The sequence below is a fragment of the Zea mays genome, chromosome 8 (genome assembly GCF_902167145.1).
Source record: "Zea mays cultivar B73 chromosome 8, Zm-B73-REFERENCE-NAM-5.0, whole genome shotgun sequence".
NCBI classification, from domain to species: Eukaryota; Viridiplantae; Streptophyta; class Magnoliopsida; order Poales; family Poaceae; genus Zea; species Zea mays.
The window spans coordinates 50,096,585-50,102,584 of NC_050103.1; positions in this window are offsets into that span (position 1 = coordinate 50,096,585).

Here is a 6,000-nt window from a genome sequence, read left to right on the forward strand (position 1 = left end):
CTTTTGGTTTGTCAAAACTCTTTTATTGTCTCTCTTGTCAAAAGTTGGCTTCATGTGGGGAGAAATGTTGATTATGAAAAAAGGGGAGTTTTTGAAATCTTGAATCAATTTCTCTTGGAATGACTCTCTTTATGTCTTAACATGTGTGTTTGACTTAGAGATAGAAATTTGAGTTTGATTTGCAAAAACAAACCAAGTGGTGGCAAAGAGTGATCCATATATGTCAAATTTGAATCAAAACAATTTGAGTTCTTATTTGAATTGATTTTGTATTTGTTCTACTTGCTTTATATTGTGTTGGCATAAATCACCAAAAAGGGGGAGATTGAAAGGGAAATGTGCCTTTGGGCCATTTCTAAGTATTTTGGTGATTTAGTGTCCAACACAAGTGCCTAAGTGTAAAATGGTGGACAAAGTACAAATCAAGGATAAAGGTATGTTTCTCGGACTTAGTACATTGTTTTAGAGACTAATGTATTGTGTCTAAGTGCTGGAAACAGGAAAAATCGAATTGGAAATGAGATGGCTTTGTTCAGCCAAAGTCTGCTCAGTCTGGGAGCACCGGACTGTCCGGTGCGCTAGGCTGGCTCAAGCGAACTGGCCGCTCTCGGGAATTCACTGGCGACGTACGGCTATAATTCACCGGACTGTCCGGTGTGCACCGGACTGTCCGGTGAGCCAACGGTCGGCCGGGCCAACGGTCGGCCGCGCGATCTGCGCGGGACACGTGGCCGAGCCAACGGCTAGAAGGGGGCACCGGACTGTCCGGTGTGCACCGGACATGTCCGGTGCGCCAACGGCTCTCTGGCTGCCAACGGTCGGCTGCGCCATTTAAGGAAAGAAATCGGGCACCGGACAGTGTCCGGTGTGCACCGGACTGTCCGGTGCGCCACGCGACAGAAGGCAAGAATTGCCTTCCCAGATTGCTCTCAACGGCTCCTAGCTGCCTTGGGGCTATAAAAGGGACCCCTAGGCGCATGGAGGAGAACACCAAGCATTCCTTGAGCATTCTTGATCACTCACACATCATTCTTGCGCACTTGTTCGACATTCTAGTGATTTGAGCTCCGTTCTAGTGTGCTAGTCTCTTGAGCTCAAGTCTGGGTCTTGTGTGTGCATATTTGCTGTGATCTTTGTGTCTTGTGTGAGTTGCTAATCCCTCCCTTGCTCCGTGCTTCTTTGTGAACTTCAAGTGTAAGGGCGAGAGACTCCAAGTTGTGGAGATTCCTTGCAAACGGGATTAAGAAAAGCAAAGCAAAACACCGTGGTATTCAAGTGGGTCTTTGGACCGCTTGAGAGGGGTTGATTGCAACCCTCGTCCATTGGGACGCCACAACGTGGAGTAGGCAAGCGTTGGTCTTGGCCGAACCACGGAATAAACCACTGTGTCATCTCTGTGATTGATATCCTTGTGGTTACTGTGTTTTGTTGAGACTCCTCTCCAGCCACTTGGTGATTATTGTGCTAACACTTAACCAAGTTTGTGGCTTAAGTTTTAAGTTTTACAGGATCACCTATTCACCCCCCTCTAGGTGCTCGCGGTGCCGAAGGGACAAAGAGAAAAATGGTTGTTAGTGTTCCGAGTAGACAAGCTACTAGGATGGTGAAAGATGATGAAGAAGCTCTAAAAAAGAGAAAATCCAGTCCTGAGCCGACGGTGGCTGCTTCGAAGAAGAGAAAAGCTGCAACTCCGGAGCCAAAAGCAGCTGAGATAGAAGAAGAAACTCCTTCAACGCCTTCTGCTGCTTAAGTAGAAGAAATTTTAAAGGTAATGACTGAATCCTTACCTATCAAGCTGCTAAGTCCTCTGGGGCCGCAACTGACGAAGCTTTTACAGAAGAAGGACGGGCCTTCGACAGCGAAAAAGGCGGTTGGGCCAAAAAGCGAAGAATTGTTACCGTTATGCAAGCCATTGAGGAAACGCCACCGCCGGCCTCAGCATCGAAAGTAACACCTGCTGCCGAAGTTGCGACTGCCGAAGCTACCAATCTAGAGAGTACAATATCTGCTATTGATAAAGTGCTCTTGGATTTGGCCGCGGAGGAGGCTGCTGCGGCTGCAGAAGAAGTCCTGGCCGCAGTGCCTGAGAAAGGGAAGGAAATTGTTGAAGATATTTCGGAAGGAAAAGGCTTCAACTTTCAAAATATAATTGTCCAAGAATTATCCAAGGCTGAGAAGGAGCTGCAGGAGTATGCTATATCCTGTGGCTACCAGCCAGGAGCCATGCTCTTCGGCGGAATTAACGAAGAAGCCTTAGGATGTATTCGAGATCGAACTGGGGCAAAGGTTATCATCACTCTGTCAAAGAGTACTGGTTTTCTGAAGCTTGAAACTGACATCAGCAGCTACCGACGACAGCATATCGTTGACAACTTATTCTATTCTAATTTTAAGGTAAAGTTTTTTCCTCAACTTTTTATTGTTTTGTGATGAAGCAAAGATTTCTGATGAAGGTTATTTTTGCGCAGAGTATGCTGCTAAGCAAAGCCTTAAGAATGCAACAGGACCTCCAAGATAAGAAGAATGAGGTTATAATTGAGGGCTTGGAAAGTAAAATCAAAGATCATGAAGCTGCTCTTGAAAAGAAAGATTTTCTTCTTCAAACAATGGAGGGTTCATTGGCAGAAGCCCAAGCCGAAATTGCCAGATTAAACAATGAACTCCTCCTAAAATCAGAAAGTTTTGAGCAAGAAAAGAAGAATTTTGATGTGAAGCTTGAAGCCGAAATCGAAAAAAGTTCGAATTTGCAAAAATCCTTGAAAGAGCTTCAGGACAAATGCTTAAACTTCGGCAACCGATGCGTGCAACGGCTGAAACAGGTCTTCAACTCGGTTGGTGCCAGCTCTGAAAAATTAGAACCTTCGATTGAAGACCTGCCAAGCACCTTCGAACATATTGAGGGTGAAGTTGAGGCGCTCGACGAAGTTATAGCTCGGCATGGTGACTTCTGTGCCCTGCTAGCTTCTCGCGGCACAGCTGTAGCTTTTATGAAGGCTAGTTGTACGCACGGGAAGATTGTAAACAAGCCGAACTTCAGCCTATCACCAGCGAACTTGACTGATATCCCCAGCCAATCCCGAAGCATTGGAAATAGATTTATAACACAAATCTGGACGAAGGGTGGGCGAAACTTAGCTGGTGACCAAGCTCGAAGTCATCTTAAGCCGATATTAAACTTGTACTTTGTTGCTTACCTTCTCGTGAGAATACCTTTTACCTTATACGACTTTGTTGTGTACAGGATGACGATGCCGAAGGTTAGTAATCTGAAGCTTGACGGAGACTGATGAAGCTGCTGGACAAAGCTTTAGAGACATCTGAATTATCTTTGTAAAAGTTTGTAATTTAGGAATCAAACATTACTCTGTAAATTTGTCCATACCTTGTAATATATATTTTTACCTTTTCATCCGTGTATGAATTGCTTTGATGTGGACGAAACTTGTATCTTTTGAGCCGAAGGCGAAAAACATCTTCCCTACTTTTCGTACACAACGAAGCATATCTTTGCTTCTTTATACTCATCGAAGCATTGCCATCAAAGCCGAAGCATCTGTTTGTACTCTTATGTTATGATGACGATGCTCCTACAAATGTCTACATGAATGTATATGAATGCAATAAATGATGTGACGTAGTGTATAAATGAATGTCCAAACACACGCATACGAAGCCACACCCAGACTCTGCATCCCCTTAGGAATGTCTTTTGAGTCTTAAGCTCTGCATCCCCTTAGGAACGTATTTTGAGCTTCTTCACCTTCTATTTTGGTGGTATAAGTTCTGCATCCCTTAGGAACGTCTTTTGAACTTCTTTGCCTTATATTTCGGCGGTATTTGGCTCTGCATTCCCTTAGGAACGACTTTTGAGCAGAAAACTTACGTTGCGCTCCATTAGGAACGAATTTTTGTAGCTTTGTCATGCTCTACATCCCCTTGGAGACGACCTTTGAGCTTCTCCCTACTTTTCCTCTTTTTTTCTGCACTCGATGGTGCATGCTCAGATTTTACATTTTACATCCTTTTGGGGGATTTGGCTCTTGTGGGGCTAAATAAGGGAAGAAAAATTACAAGCTATGGCCCCGTTAAAAACCTTTCTCCCCCTTTGTAAAGGAAAATGGTGCCATAGAAAAAAAGAAAAAAAATTACATCCAATTACACATAATATCGCCGAAGCTCATCCGCATTCCAAGATCTGGTTATGTCGTTGCCGTCCATATCTTCAATTTGTAAGAACCGGGCCTCGACGAAGATACCACCAGAAAAGGTCCTTCCCACTTCAGCTACAATTTGCCTACTGTGTCCGGATTGGCCACTCTCCGAAGCACCAAATGCCCTGGCTTAATATTTTTCAACCGAACTTTTCTGTCACGCCATTTTATTGTTTTGGCTTGATATTTATTGATGTTCTCCACAACCTAAAGTCTGGTCCCCTCTATAGTATCTTTTGTTACGTGATAATCAGCTTGGTCTTCTGTCAAAGCTACTGTTCTTATTGACCCTGCTTTAGCTTCTTCAGGAGTTACAACTTCGTCACCGAACAATAGTTTGAAAGATGTGAATTCTGTTGATCTTGACATAGTTGTATTGTGGCTCCACACCACTTTAATCAACTCATCTGGCCACTTTCCTCTGGGCCGATTGAAGATTAACTTCATTATTCCTGTCAAAATAATGCCATTTGGTCTTTCTACCAACCCGTTTGACACCGGATGCCTAACTTATGCAAAATGGATCTTCGTACCAATGTGGTCACATAAGTCTTTGAATGTTTCAGCATCAAACTGTGTTCCTGAAAGGGAATTAGGCGTACACCTATTTCCTAAATGATTTTGGTGGTTGAATTGCCCAACACAAATAATTGGACTAACTAGTTTTGCTCTAGTGTATAAGTTATACAGGTGCCAAAGGTTCACACTTAGCCAATAAAAAGACCAAGAATTGGGTTCAACAAAAAGAGCAAGGGATAACCGAAGTGTGCCCTGGTCTGGCGCACCGGACTGTCCGGTGTGCCACCGGACAGTGTCCGGTGCACCACCGGACAGTGTTCGGTGCACCAGGGGACTTCACGCTGAACTCCTCACCTTCGGGAAAATTCAGAGCCGCTCCGCTATAATTCACCGGACTGTCCGGTGTACACCGGACTGTCCGGTGTACACCGGACAGTGTCCGATGCTCCAAGGAAGAGCAACTCTGGAACTCGCCAGCTTCGGGAATTCGCTCCGCTATAATTCACCGGACTGTCCGGTGAGCCAGCGGAGTAACGGCTACCTCGCGCCAACGGTCACCTGCAGAGGCATTAAATGCGCGCCAGAGCGCGCAGAAGTCAGGCACGCGTGAAGTGGCGCACCGGACACTCTACAGTGCATGTCCGGTGTGCCACCGGACATCCAGGCGGGCCCAGAAGTCAGAACTCCAACGGTCGGAACCCAACGGCCTGGTGACGTGCCTGGCACACCGGACACTGTCCGGTGTGCACCGGACTGTCCGGTGCACCATGCGACAGACAGCCCCACCAAACGGCTAGTTTGGTGGTTGGGGTTATTAATACCCCCAACTACCCCACATTCATTTCATCCAAGTTTTCCTACTTCAACCACTTACAAGAGCTCTAGCATTCAATTCTAGACACACCCAAGTGATCAAATCCTCTCCAAATTCCACACAACGCCTTAGTGACTAGTGAGAGAGATTTGCTTGTGTTCTTTCGAGCTCTTGCGCTTGGATTGCTTTCTTCTTTGATTCTTTCTTGTGATCAACTCAATTGTAACCAAGGCAAGAGGCACCAATTGTGTGGTGGCCCTTGCGGGGAAGTTTTGTTCCCGTTTGATTGAGAAGAAGAAGCTCACTCGGTCCGAGGGACCGTTTGAGAGAGGGAAAGGGTTGAAAGAGACCCGGTCTTTGTGACCACCTCAACGGGGAGTAGGTTTGCGAGAACCGAACCTCGGTAAAACAAATCTATGTGTCACACTCTTTATTTGCTTGTGATTTGTTTTGCAC